This window comes from Alligator sinensis, unplaced genomic scaffold (genome assembly GCF_000455745.1).
Source record: "Alligator sinensis unplaced genomic scaffold, ASM45574v1 scaffold256_1, whole genome shotgun sequence".
In the NCBI taxonomy this organism is placed as follows: Eukaryota; Metazoa; Chordata; order Crocodylia; family Alligatoridae; genus Alligator; species Alligator sinensis.
Genome location: NW_005842139.1, coordinates 242,819 through 257,860, shown reverse-complemented (window position 1 = coordinate 257,860; position 15,042 = coordinate 242,819). Strand labels below are relative to the sequence as shown.

Here is a 15,042-nt window from a genome sequence, read left to right as displayed (position 1 = left end):
ACCTTGTGGCTGCCTATAAGTTCATCACGGGGGCACAGAAGGGAATTGGTGAGGCTTTACTCACCAAGGCGCCCCCGGGGGTTTCAAGAAATAATGGCCACAAGCTAGCAGAGAGCAGATTTAGACTAGACATTAGGAAGAACTTCTTCACAGTTCGAGTGGCCAAGGTCTGGAACGGGCTCCCAAGGGAGGTGGTGCTCTCCCCTACCCTGGGGGGCTTCCAAGGAGGTTAGATAAGCATCTAGCTGGGGTCATCTAGACCCAGCACGCTTTCCTGCCTATGCAGGGGGTCGGACTCGATGATCTATTGAGGTCCCTTCTGACCCTAGCATCTATGAATCTATGAAAAACCAATTTAACCCAAAGCAGTTCATTCTGATACTACATCCATCCAGGTTTATCTTAAGTGGTTTCAGCCATTGTGAAAGCAGTTTATGTGGACTGCACTTCTGGTGCGTTACAGATTTAAACTGGTTTCTAATAACTTCTGCTGGTTTATCTGTAATTTTTGTCCCTAGCCCTGATGAATGGCATAGGCCTGAGCTGCTCAGAGCTGTCCTGAATACACGCCCTTGCTCCACTTGCAGACTCCAGCCACTCAAGCCCATCCCCGAGCCATCGATACTTCCTTGTTTTTGGGCACAGGTGGCACAAGCGGGCGGGGGTTGTTCCTCAGCTGGGCACCTGGGCTCACTGCAGCACCCATGCAGGCAAAGCCGTCGTTCCCTTCTGTAACAGGTAGACTTCAATTGGTCACAACAGCGGTGGGAGTAAGAGTTCACAAAGAAATGGGGGAAGGTAATTCAGGAGTCCTGTCCCTCTTAGGGCTTAGTCCAATGGCCAATAGAGAATGACAGTCTTTGAGAGGAATTAGCTTGGAGTTCCTCTGTTTCAGGTCCTTCGCTTCGCAACAGAGGGTCAGACACCTCCTCTGCAAACAGGCTCGAGAATCCCCTCGTCCCGGGTAGCAACGCTGGTCGTGGTGGGAGGACGGGTTCTCCCTAGGTGAGTCTCGCAGGAGTACAGAGCGCTAAATTAGCACGGCAAGAACGCCGCATACTTTTGCATTGACTTTACTGTACGAGACGGTTCACTACAATCAGGTTCGACAGCATCTCAAGCACACTTGCACCGCTCCCTTTTTATGGATTCAGAATGATAATATCTACTTGGAGTTAGCTTTACATGCACGATTCCCTTTGAGTACATTACTGCGGTATATTATGCCGGGGAATAAAAATGTCAGTCAAAAGAAAAACAAATTTTAATTCTGCCATTGCAAACCCACATCCTTTTTTCTGCTGGTTTTTTTTTTTTTTTTTGAAGTTCCTATGGGAGAGCAGATAAACCTTCAAAAAATGAAAATACACTCTCTCACAAATTATTTTGCTTTTGGGGTCACATTTTAATCAAAACCATACCTGCCTCCAGGATAAAAAAAAAGAAGTAAAAGTGATTGAATTTAATAACTAAAAGAACATAAACTCTCTGCTTTGAAATGTATAATCTCACATGACATTTATTTCCTAATGCGACCAAATCATATATGTTGTTATGGGGACACTCTTTATTAAAAATGCCATTTATTTTAACAAGAGCAATAAAGGGAAACACATACTTTTTCTTACCATGGCGGAGGAAAAGTGCTATTAAGCCGCTTTCAGCTAAATGAAAACATCTCTCTTAAGATTTGCTTTAAAATATTTAAATAAAGTGATTTGGAATTTATTCATTTGCTGCCTTCCAGCATGAATAGAAACACATTAAATTATCCTAAATACAGAGGAATTTGTTTCGGTTACGACTATCCTTTGCTGATGAAGAATAGGATCATTTAAACATAACATTTTAACGTAGGCCTGCAATTATGTCACAAAGGGCCTCATTTCATGCAAGGGAAGAGTTGGAAGAGTTTTCTCTTAAGCTTACCTTGGCACATGCAATCTGGTTCACAGTCACAAGACTAGATACTTGGGTCTTTCGGAGCTGGACCCGGCATCAGTACTAGGAGCATTATAGATCAGGAGTCTGGTTCAGTCCAGCTGGAAGGGGGCTGGGTGTCGGGGAGGGACTTGTGGGGGCAAGGGTACTCGAGCACCTGCTCCCTCCTGGCTTGGCCTGCAAATAGAAAGACTGGAGCCCTGGCCCTTGGGTGTTTGAGGGATGGTTTCTTGATGGCATCTTTGGACGTGCATGGGACCCCTTTGGGGACGAGGAGAGTCATGCCTTCTCGTCCTTCCTACACAGTCTCAGTGGTGGGAGCTGGCTGTTTCATATTGCGTCCTCCATATAGTTGGCTGTGTAAAGAGTGATGTCACCTTACTGAGTCATGGGCTCTTTCTCAAATGCCTGTGGAGCAGCATATTTTTAAGCATCACCCATGATTTTTCACTTACTTGAATCATCCCCCTTCCCCATGGCTTATTGCCACACTTGGTCCCAAAATGTTTGAATAGCCTGATAGTCTGTTCTGATGCTAACAGTAAAATAAAATAAAATAAAATAAAATAAAAAATAACAACCCTCCCCCGCTCCCCGCACAGCAACTCACAGAGCTATTGCAAAACCTTACAGTGTGATTTCCAAGTAAGCCAGGCATATGACTGCCTGGGCAATGAACAGCTTTGCATGCCATAACTGAGCAGTTCTGTGGGCAAATGGCAATAATTAATCATTTATATATGTAGAGGTCTGCTTCAGATGCAGAGTTTGGGGATTGACAAGCGGCTCCCCCAGAAAACAGCCCTAGGTCCAGGGAGGGGACAAGGGTTAAGTTTGAAACCTGGCTTCCCTTCGGATCATTTTGTCACATGCCAAAGCCTTGCTATCGTGTTTCTCCCCGCTGCATGACTTTTCCAGACTCTTCTGCCCCCTTCCCTGAAGGCTTTCTCTCTTGTAGTCTGACTCCAACCTGGGGTGCCCGTTTTAACTCTAATGGCCCCCTTCACAAGATTGACAGTGTGATTAACGTACGCCGGGCCTCTGGAGGCGTGCGTGATCAAACCGAAGAGCCGCCGGGTTTGACAGGTGTGTGATGATCCGGCTTCTCTCTCTCCTCTCTCGATGACTTCCAAGCTGATCTGCCTTGCCGGCGTCTGACATCAGTGGCAGGAGATAAGCAGCAGCTTGAGTCAATGCAAGGGTTGGGGGGGAGAGCCGCACAGAGATGCAGATGGACTTTGTTTTCAGAGTCAGCGGAAAGATCTGAGTAGGCATCACATATTTAACAAGCATAACTACTGCAGGAAAAAGGATGTCGACTCTATTGGGCTCCACGCAAGGACAGCTGGGTGCAATTGTGCATCTTTTGTTACAGCTCTTATAGTTCCTTTTAGCCTTAAAATCTTTATATTTGGGGCGGGGGGTGTAGGGAGGGGGAGTCTTTTAATTTATGGTTTCTGTAATTTCCCCACACTTCTCCAAGAACTGTGTAGGAAATCCCTTGGACAGACAGCTCATGAGATTCTTGTTAAATAAAACTTACCTGACAACACACCAGAAGGAAGAGGTGCTCTAAATCCATGACACCCATCCATCCAGGGGATTGTCTGGACCTCCCAGCTGTCCCAGCTGCTTGTAGCTATGTCAATTAAGATAGGAAGAGTTGCAGGATCTGAAAGTCAGTTCTTGGTTTCCATCTGCACATGCATATGCCTAAAAAGCCATAGCTAGACGGTGGCTACAAGAGCGAACTCACACATGTTCTCCCTGATCCCATTCATCCATGGCTCACAAGCCTGTCCAGCATCTCAGACAAAGTGTAGCAGGGAAAAGTAGCATGTTGCCCCGTACTGTCCTTGATCTGTCTGTGCCCCTGTGCCTACTCCATTGACCAGCTTGCCTGTGCTCTTACAAGATAACTGATGTTATTGCCCCCAAAATGTTTTCAGTATATGAGCCAAACTTATCTTTAATTAGCCTCTGCATAATGCCTTGAAGACACAGTGACATGCTGATGTCTGGAGGAAAATCTATGAAACCTGGACAGATCTTTTTACAGTGAAAATGGATTTAACTGCAGTTAGAGACCCATTAGAGATATACTGGCCCCGTTAGGTATATATTATGTGTGTTATATCCCTGCTACGTAGGGATAGCAAACAAACAAAAAGGCAGCGACAATTATATCAAAAGTGCAAAAAGACAACAACACATACGGCACATTGTGGAGACATAAGTGAAAAATCAGAGGTGATGATTTATTAAAAGCCAATACAGAAGATTCGTCGGTCTTGGTAGTAACTGAGTGAAATGGTGCAGATGGGATATTTGTAAAAGTGATAGGCAGGTTTGGGGCATTTTATCTTGAGCCTTATTGCGCAGTGTGGGTGTGGGGGTTTTGCAAGGATGGATTTTAGGAAATGGCCGGTCTATAGGAGAATGATTAAACCCACCTAGGTCCAGCCTGTGGGTTTTGTCTGAGGTCTGTATACATGTCTCCGTCAAACAGAAACTCTATTTTGTTTGTCACGCTGGTCTTTGCCTTCCACCCTCCAGCTTGGACTGAATACCCCACATGCTGTAGCACAAGGCTAACTGTGGAGGTTTAATCTGAAGTGTCAAACCATAGCATTGCACTTGCTCTAAGCAAGAAGCCAGCCCCTATCAAGGAGAACAGGTTTCACCTGGGGGAGCTGATATAGCACTCAAACCACCTGGCCTGGCTCTGAGGAGGCTGATGGAGGGATTGGCAGGCTCCACCGAGCCAGGAGTTGGGTTTGACTCGGTTCAGCTGCATTAGAAGCCCTTTCAAGCTGAGGTGGGTGAGCCGAGCCGCTCTTCTGAATGCAGACAGAGCCCCAGGGACTCCTAAGGGAAGGGTGAGTTGGCCAAAGAGATGGGGCATTGAGGAAGCTGTTTGGTGTTTGTGATTGATAACGGTTTGTGCTGCTTTTATTCATGTTTTTAACTGAAAAGCAGTAGGGGATTGACATACTCGGTGCAAGGCCTTTCAGCAGCCATTTGCTCATGCCTCCCAAGGAACTGCACTGCAATCCAGGAGCCTTGCTAACACCTGGGGCAAGTCAGGAAAGGCTGCATTTGAGTGGAAGTCTGTTGTCGAGACTGGGCTTTCAGGGAAGGCCGCTGGGTGCTGAGCTCCAGGCCTCTGAAGAGTTGAGAGAGAGGGGCTGTACCTTGGGAAGCCCCCAGACTGCAGGGGCAGTGCTTCTACTGTGACCCAACCTCTGCAGCTTAAAACACCTGGTTATTCAGCAGTGAGGTGTCATGACCATAATCTGGTGAGTCGACAATGGGGTGGTCGATTAGACATGGTCACGTAGGGTTGCCAACCCTTCCGGACTGGCCGGGAGCCTACCAGAATCAGCATTGATCTCCTGATTGAATATTGAAAGCAATCCTGGAGATTTTAATAGGATATGATTTTAATAGGAGGTTTTAATAGGATTTTAATAGGATATGCAGGGTTTAATGACATTACATCATGTTGGGGGGGGAAAAAATCTCCGGGAATAGCTTCAATCAGAGTTGGCAACTCGATGGTCATGTAGGGCAATAAGCGCTTTCATTTACTGTATCTGTTATTGAGGCTTTCCTATTATTTTTTTTACCCCCTCTTAAATGGGTGGGCTGTTTCTTGCAAATACATGCAGTAGTTTTAGTTCGGGTGCAAAACAGTGGTGAAAGGGACTGCATGGCTGAATGGAGAGAGAGAGAGCCGAATGTCAGATCTGGGCACTCTTACCTGTGTCTCAAAAGGAAGGAGAGCTGTCACATGTCTTGAATAGTTCACGAAATCTGCCTTTGAGCACCCAAGAGGATGGGGCCAAAGGGATAAGATGGAGGGATTGAAAGTGGAAACTACTTCGCTGTGGGTGACAGAGGAAAAGCCCTTGTGCTTTCTGAGGAGGAAGGAAGGAAGTCTTATAGCTTGCACAAAGTCTTTGCTGTTTGCGGCAACGAAGCGCTGGGGTCACAGGAGCGAGGGGCAACGAAAGAAAGGTAGATCCAGCCTTTGAGAAGTCAGATGGAAACTCTGCCCTCTGATTCCTACAACCTCCTTGTTGAGTCGCATTCTCCTTTCTTATAAACACCTTCCCTCCTTCATATGGGCTGTTATTAGCTTTTGGAGAACAATTTGAGATCTTTAGACACCAATTAAGGGCAAAACTAAACTGGGAGGGCCAGATTCTGGAGTCCTGTGTCCTGTTTGGCACCCTCCCCCCTCCAGAAAGGATGTGGACACGTTGGAGAGAGTCCAGTGGAGGGCAACGAAATTGGTTCAGGGGCTGGGGCATGTGACTAACAAGGAGAAGCTGAGGGATTTGGGCTTATTTTTACATGTGCATGTGCTGCAGCGCCGGGCACTTTGCAAAGCTCCCGGTGCTGTGATGCTTACAGTTGTATAAGTGTCAAAATGCACGTCAGCATGCAGACAACGTGGCGGTCTACTTTGAACTACAACACCTCAAAGGTGTTTTAATGCAAAAGCGCACCGCCACCATTTTCTCTGAGCTGATGTGCGTTTTGCCACTTATCCAATGGCAAGTGATGCAGCATGGCGTGCATCGGCTTGCGTGCAGAGCCGACTCGGTTCACTTGCTTCATTAGTTGCAGCACAGCGCGGGCTCGATTAATCGCAGCCTGAAAAAGTATGTGAGGGGGATTGAATAGCAGCCTTCAACTCCCTGCAGGGGGGCTGCAAAGAGGATGGAGCTGGGCTGGTCTCAGTGGGGGCAGATCACAAAACAAGGAGCAATGGGCTCAAGTTGCAGCAAGGCAAGGTGAGGATGGATATTAGGAAAAACTTTCTCACTAGGGGAGCAGTAAAACACTGGAACAGGTTACCCAGAGGACTCGGAGGTTTTTAAGACCTGGCTTGACAAAGCCTTGGCTGGGATTATGTAGTTGGGGCTGGGGCTGGCCCTGCTCTGAGCAGGGGGTTGGACTGGATGTGACCTCCTGAGGTCCCTCCCCACCCTCATGGCCTGCAAATCTACGATTTTGCTCTATGCCGCTCCTGCGATTCCACTGACAAATTCCAACCTGGCAAACCATGTGCTGTATTAAAAATTCCTGAATGCAATAATTACTGTGCGCCCTAGGATCTGTATTTTTATGTGGCTCTTTTTTGATGATCTCCTTTTAAGATGTATATAGGGAAGCAAAAGCCCTTGAGGCCCCAGCTGATTTATATGGGTGGTTCAGCACGGCATAACGAACACAGCGCTGTAGTGAGAACATTGCTGAGCGGACAGCTTCTGCATGGTGCTTGCTACTGAGCCTCTGAGAGAGCAAGTTTTACAAGTAAGAAATTTTATTACAGGAGAATTCGCCAAGAAGCGATCGGGGCAGCACAGTGCCCACTTAAAACAGAATGGATGTCATTTAGCTTTGATAAATTGACTGCTGAGCCCTCTTTAAAATTTAAAGCAACGCAAACTTGATTAATATTCAGAGTCTTTGCTGTTTTACAGCACTCCGTCAGACTAGGTTTCTTGCCAAGAGTCAAAGCAAGCAGTGGCATTAGCCACATGTGGTAATGAACCCCGTTGCCTAATACAGTTTTGCACTTGAGCGGTCTGAAGTGAAGCGCCGAGTGCCTGCTGCATCAGTTTGACTGGGGCACATGACTCAGGATCCTGGCTGCCAGCCCTGCAAGGATACCCAGCATAACTCCAGGAAAAGAAATAGGATTTGAAGTCCATGGCAAAATGACAGGCTGTCAGCTTAATTTCCACCCTACTGGGAGTCGTCCTCTGAGAACGCACAATTCCAGTGGGCGTAAAACCAACCAGCCTTACGAATCCCTTTCTGTAGTACTTGATGTGCGGCTATGTAGGCAGAGAGGGAGTAAAAGCAGGGCTGGATTAATACATAGGCAAGCTAGGCACGTGCCTAGGGCCCTAAGTGAAGAAGGGGCCCAGTTATGCTTATGTTATAACTATTATAATTATTGAGTGAAACAAAGTAAGGTAAGTGTATGGTATTAAGTAGGGGCCCATGAATTTGCTTGCCTAGGGCCCACTAAAGGGTTAATCTGGCCCTGAGTGAAGGGCTGGATGTGGACAGAGGGGTGGGAAAAGGGGTGACATTTCCATTACCTTTGGGGGCATTGGTAGGTGCGGCATATCGGGGCAGCCTCTGTAACCTTCACCAGAGTTAGAAATAGAGCTCCCCAGGTCTCTGCTTGATGATTTGCTGAGTCCATATCCATATCGCTTGCTGAGTTCAGGACTACCATGAGGCAAATGAATCCCACGGCTCCCCCCCTGACCTGCCAAAGCTTGGTAATTGGGGCCATGCAGACTGCTTGAAGAAGTCCTGTGCCTGTGGTCTAGCACTGCTGTCCTTGGATCTGGCCTCCAGCTCTTCCAGTGATATTTTATAAGCGTAGCTTGGGCGTACACAGGGTATGTACCCCCCTTCTCCAAATCGAAGGAGATTGTCAGCAGGCAGAGGTGCTGTGGGAGGGAGCTATCAACCGCGCACAGTTTCCCCTCAGTTCCCGATAGAGTCAGGCCAGGACTCAACTGCTTAACTATATACAGGTTTATTAATCAATAAAATAAAGTTATACACACACATGTGCATATGCATGTATATACATATCTACAGATAAGTAATCACTTAATCAATGATGCATGACTCATACCTCCTACAGAGCTTCAACCCACACTGGTTCCAGATCCATTACTTACCTGGAAGTATAAGCAAACGCAAGTAAATACGGCACATCAACTGGGATAACTGCAATGAGCTATTTACAGTCCATGAAAGAATGTAGTCATGTATGCATGCAGTGGAAATCAAAGATAAAACACACTTGTACTCGTATAACAGGGAAACCTCAACTGACAAAATAAATGGTGCAAACGACAAAATAGGAGACTCCTGCTCATCGTTCCGGGTGTTGAAGGTGCTACTATGCTAGCATCTCCCCATTCAGTTAGGGGAAGCCTGGCTGTAGCTCTGCCAGGGGAAAATGGGACAACACTCCCGGCCCCTTCAACCCTTTGTGGGCTGGGATGGGACCCCCCTACCTCACAGGGGCCCCTGCTGGCTCCCTCCCCTGTGGGACACCCTTGTTCCCAATGCTCATGACCCCTTGGTGATGGGGGGGCTGCTCTGGCTCTCTGGGCTGGGTGCCTGTCCTGGTACAGTGGCTGGCTGCTGCCCAGGTCTCTCCCCCATCCTGAGACCTGCTCATGGCCCTGTTCACCAACCCATGTATCATTTGGCTGGCTCCTTATGGCAGGGGTTGGAGGCCTGGGCCTCCTCGTGCAACACGGGGGCTCGATCAGCTCCTGGACCTGCTGGGTGGTGCTGCTGCATCAGCAGCCCGGCCGCGTGCCAGGGGTTGGGGACCCAAGCCACCTTGAAACATCTCCCAGAGTCCCGGTCAGGTCTTTGACCCTCGGTGCAGTGATCTCTAAGCTATGCTCTTGGCCGTCTGCTGGGATTGCAGACCCGAGCCACCTCGAGCGGCTCCCAGGGTCTGGGCTCTGTGCACTGATCCGTGCACTGCTCCTTGGCCCCCTGCCAGGGGATGCAGACCCGGACTGCTGCAAGCAGCCCCAAGGTCTGATCCCATGCACCGTTCTGTGCACCGAAGGGGCTGAGGCATCGGTCCCAGTGAGGGGGGCTTTCTGGGTGCTGCTTTGCCCACTGGGCAGCTCTTCCCCAGCTCTGGGCACACGGCTCCTTTTATTCACTTCAGAGGCTCTACCTCGAAGTGTTGCTGGACCTGCAAAATGGAGACTTCACTCGGGTCCAGAAGGCTCTTGGCCCCTGACTTGCAGGCAGGGTGGGATTGGCCCCGCCCAGCCCTTACTTGATTGGTGGATGGGCTCTACCAATCAAAATGAAGATTTTTTACAAGCCCAGGACGTGCCAGGCTGAATCGGTAAGTCTGCCACGTAAGCGTGCAAAAAATCCATGAATGGATATGTCTTGACCTTGTAGGTACAGGCCCACGTATACATACATCCGTGACCTTGGGCATGCGCTTTCCCTTGATCCTTCGGGGCCAGCCACTCAGGAGTCCCGTTGCATCCCTTTCTAATAGGTTTATGGTAGCTTCCCCCTCCTCTTTGCTTCCCCGCTGCTGTTCACATCCATTCATTTTTCCCTTGAGGCAGTGGGAATGCTCCAGTTGCTAGAGTCTTTGTTCTTCAAAATGTATTAAGGCCCCGTCTGACTCTCCATTGACTTCATAGATAGACAAGTGTGGTTATGCCAGGTGGGGTTTCATCAGAGAGTCCCTAAAGTTTTCTAAAGTGCAGGAGATGCACAGCACACTGATTCTTGACTAAGAAGTGCACTCCAGAAGACTTTAGGGACTATTTTGATATAACCCTACATGCCATGACCACACTTGTATTCATCTGAAGTGCTGTAAGGAAATGCTCACCTGTGAGTTGAGCCTAAAAGTCCAAGGAAAATCAGCACGGGGTCTATAAAAGTAAATAGCTGTAAGCTCAGCAACCTTAAACCAGACAAGAAAGGCTCTCTCTTATGGGAAGCATTAGAGTCTAATGTCTCCCTGCTATCTAAACACTCTTCCTTGTGATGTCTACTGAACACTTTGCCTTCAAAATCTTTTATCTAGCTCTTCATCTAAAATAGGTCAAGGTCATTTAAAATATGGGAAATAAATCTGTCCTTCCTTTCATAATATAGAACTACTTCCTTATGTTTCCCAAGAGGAAGCAAAATTCCCCGAACATCTGAAGGTGTGTATTTGCCGTATGTTGCCTGTAGGTTGGGGGAGGGGGATATCGCATTTTCTTTTCAAAGATTTCTGTTGTTATGGAGCTAGTAACAGATGAAGCCTTTTTCAGGAGCTGCCTTTTTATACCGAATCATGGTTGCACTGCTAGTTAACTTAAAATCATTTTAAATCGGAAGATTGACAGACACAAAACACTAAGTGATGGAGGACTGCTCCGTGATGTCGTTTAAGAGGCATCAGGTTGGACTGTGTACAATTATTTCCTTCTAAATTGGTAGTAGTTCCCTTTCAAATTGTCAGAGAAGCTTTCTTCTGCTTCATTGCACTTGAGAAACAGGTGGACGGCAAGCTGCTCAACCTTGTTTGATCCACATGCTGTTGTTCAAGAGATATAGCAAATCCAACTGGAAAGCCTCTCTGATATAGCTATAATGTGGGCCTTTTCAGGGGCTAGATTAACAATGAAAAGCTGCTTGGAATTTGGACAGAAGGAGCTCTTTAATCTGGTCTTTCTTGTGGCACCTTTAGACAGCTGAGCACAGTGTTAAAAAGTGTTGTTTTTTAAACTTTTTGTGCCGAGTGGATATTTTTTGGCGTCACGCTAACATGCGTCACGGAAACTGACAATTTTCACTGACGTGGAAGGACGAAAGCAAATTTAAATTGAGTGGATATGGAGTGAATACAATCTGATGCCTATTCCAGACAGGACCAAAAATTTGGTTTTCGTCCTGACTGTCACAGACACCTTGGATGATTTTAGGCAGGTCTCTTAATCCACTCACCCCTCATTTTCACACCTGAAACGAGAGTGATGACCACAACCACTTGTTGCACTATGCCGTGAGGCTCAAGTCATTAATATTTTCAAAGGATTTTGAAGGCAAGTATGTGTACTGCAGTGATATCGGAGGCATCCCTGTGTGCCCCAGCTCCAAAACCTTTGGCAGCACGGCTGGTAGCATGCCGCTATGCCCTGCTTCTCGGGACCCCAGCAATGCAATAACGTGGCTATATGACTTCTGGTTCTGGGGCTCGGACACATGGAGACAGCTTGGAGTAACTCTGCATGGCTCTGCCTCTCCGCTGTGGAAGTGCCCTGGGCTCCTGGGTGCTTTAAAGGAGGAAAGTATCATTTATTCCTCCGTATAGTCTACCGCTTGCTAGCTGCTGCGTGTCACTAACTGTGAACATCTGGCTTTGCTTGGTTAATTTAATATGCCTGTACGCTCATCAACTTTTTTTTTTTTTTGGGGGCCTACAAAGGTTTATTTAAAAACTGGAATGTTTGCTTATCTTGTAATTTACCCAAGGCTTATAGCATAGGTCGCAGAACAATATTAGAAATGAAAGAAAACATTTATTTTTCCAAGTAGTTTTGTGTTCTCTCATTAATGAGAAACCGTCTTATTGCAAAATTAATACTGCACAGCATTTTGCTATTAGGCTCTGTGGGGGTTTTTCACCCTTTTGGTACCGTCGGAGGCTAATCATGATTTAAAACCTGCTAGAGGCCCGGCCAGTCTCCAAAGTTGTACAGCACCTTCTGCAACTTTGTACAGTGCTGCTACCTGTGGCAATCTTACCAAATGACTTAAAAGTGGAGATGGATGCAGGGGACTGAGCTTTGAACAGGAAAGGATTGTACAGGTTGGTTGATAGCAGCTCTTTGCATGAGCCTGCCTAGTAGGGAACTTCGGCGGCTTCTGAGCCGCACCTGTCTTTTTAGGACCGTGGTTCATGAGGCAGGTAAAACCTTATGTTGTCCAGGCCAGAAGTGTGCTGTAGGGCTGCCGTTGATGTGCAAATATGCAAAGAAATGTCTGCCACCCTCCACGGCAAACAACTTGGAAAGATTTTTTTTTGGCACAGGAAGTTTCTTAAGCTTTTCTTTGCTTCCCAAAAGCAACCGAGCAGCTCTGTCCAGTCTTATAGACTGATGCGGTGCTACCAGCTCTATTTCTAGTTGGGCCGCACAATTGCTTCAGCATTTCCCATGCAAAGCTCTATTCAACATCTGATTATTTTTCCCCCCTCTTTGCAATGTGCCTGAGCAGGGCATGTTCGGCAGTGAAAGGCACCGCCTGCACAAGCAGCCTAGCGGTTCTCTCCTGTCCCCAGCTCCAGCCTAAACCCTGCCACCGTCGGCTGATTCAGAAACGCCTTTGCTTAACAGCGCTGTGCACCGGGAGACAAAAGGGTGTGCTAGATTCAATGTCTGAAGGAGCACAAGGGTCAGCTGTATCAGCAGGAGCTGACACAATGATAGAGGAGGAGGAAATGACACACCAGTGTGAGGACAACACATAAGCCAAGGAACTTATTATTTCTGCCTGCTACCCGAAGTGATGACATTGAAAAAGAGCAGGCGGTCAGGGACTGGGAGTTATCATGTGCATTTTGGGGGGAGGAGGGGGCACTGAGCATTTTAATGTGCATTGAACATGGCTTGCAGGGCCTTTGCAACACAGGTAGCTCTCGTTGAAGATATGCTGCAGGCTGAGACACTCGTGCAGACGGCAAGCTCAGACGAAGCCTCCGAAGCAATACTATTGAAGCTGAGGTGTGATGGGGGTAGAGTATTAGCTGAGTGAGAGGCCCGGCTGACTTGGAGAAGTTGGGGGTTGTTCGCTAGGCTGGGACGATCTCCAGCCTTCCTCAAAGTCGGCCTCGGCGCTCCCTTGCTCTCTGCTGAACAGAGACCAAGGTCGAGTGAGAAGATAGCAAACATACCTGAGGAAAAGAGGTCGGTCTTCGCTGCTTTGGTGCTGCACCGAGACGTACCGGGATGAAGCACGCCGTGCTTGCTACCTCTTAAAGTCAAGGCGATGTGGGTGCCTGAGAGCAGGGCTGTGTCAATCATCCTTCATCCTTTTGAAGAGAGGGTTCACTGACAGGTATCGTGCCTGGTACTGCACGAAGAAAGCTCCGTTTAACGTGTTTGGTGAGGTAGCACGTCTGGAGCGGGCACGGTGCCTCACTGCGCGCTGGCGTGATATCCAAGTGGTCTGAGCTGGCACCGGGAGCTGCAGGGGAGACCCTCTGCTACCAGGCTTGGGAGAGGATGGGGGAGCAGTTGACCAGATGCTCCTGTAAAAGTTGCAGCCGGGTAGACAGCACTGGACCTACATCATGCAAAGTGCAAAACCCCAGCGAGTCCAAGCCTGACAGGTCGGTGTATTCTTATTAGAGGCCACATAATTACAGGCAAGGAAAGCAATGCTATGCCTAGCTATTAGTATTGGATCTGCCAGCTGCTGTCTATGTGCTGGAGTAATTTGAATTATTGAGCGTGTCGTCTTGCGCTGCCGCGCCTGGACTCTGGCCTCACTGCTAACTCAGCCTCCAGAAACGAGCCGAGACGTGCATAAGACACTTGGGCATCAACTCTAGGAGGTGAATCAAAATATCCCTCTTGCATAAGAGCAGAGGCTATACTGAACTCGCAGATCATTGCTTCTTGCATATATGCAGCCCCCAACTATCGATATTCACAGAAACCCAGTCCGGGAGAACTTTAGAGGATGTCGTCTCATTTTCCATTGGGTCAGAGTGAAGGGTGTGAACCTGCTTTCACCAAACTCCTAAGCCTAAAAACAAACCCAGCTAGGTACACAACTCACTGGAGTCAAATTAGTGCAAGACAATAAAAGCCTTTTGGTATTGTGTAATACTCTTACTAGTTTTTCATGTTCTATTTTCTGGCCGTAGGTTTTTTTGATGTGGCTCTCCTTTCTCCAATGTTCTCCAATAGATGGTGGGAAAAAACCAAAGTGACACACAGTTCTTGACAGAGGAGAGAATAAGGTTGAATTTTCATTTAAAATCCCTTTACCCACAGACACTGTGAATTGAAATGGCACAAAATTGCTAAATTGCTTTACATTTGGGAAGCCTCAGTTCATAAAAAATTGCTAACAATTTATTTTTGTACTACATGGTTGACATCACTGTCTCTTTCTGCTGGAGAGAGAGAGATATAAAAAAATATATTTTTTTTTTCCCAAGCGTGTCTGTCTGCTGAGATTCCAGGGAAAACCCAAGTGTGTCATACAACATTGCTTTCTGATTTGCAAGTTAAATAGTTTACACAGGCAAAAAGTGGAGCAAATCGAATCTTCTCTGCTCAAACACTTAGGGGCTCAAACTGCCTGCACTTTTAAACCTGGCAAGCCTCCGCTGATATTTTTAGCTAGAAAAACATTTTGAAGTAACAAGAAAAGACAGATCAGATCTAGAGAAAATGAAGCTAAAAATGCCACAGGGCATTTTTGTGGGTTTTGCTGCTTTAGTACCTGTTCATTTCCTCGTCTCTCTGTGAAGGTGCGTTGAGTTGAGCAGCTTCGGGC

General features: G+C 47.3%; 1 long non-coding RNA gene across 1 annotated transcript in view; it reads left to right on the top strand.

Moving 5' to 3' along the window:
• Window positions 1-4,685: 4,685 nt before the first annotated feature.
• LOC102369386 overlaps window positions 4,686-15,042 on the top strand; it is a 243,649-nt gene continuing 233,292 nt past the window's right edge. The window contains exon 1 of the long non-coding RNA XR_001358161.1: window positions 4,686-4,820. This is a non-coding gene — a long non-coding RNA (uncharacterized LOC102369386). The remainder of the gene's footprint in view (window positions 4,821-15,042) is intronic.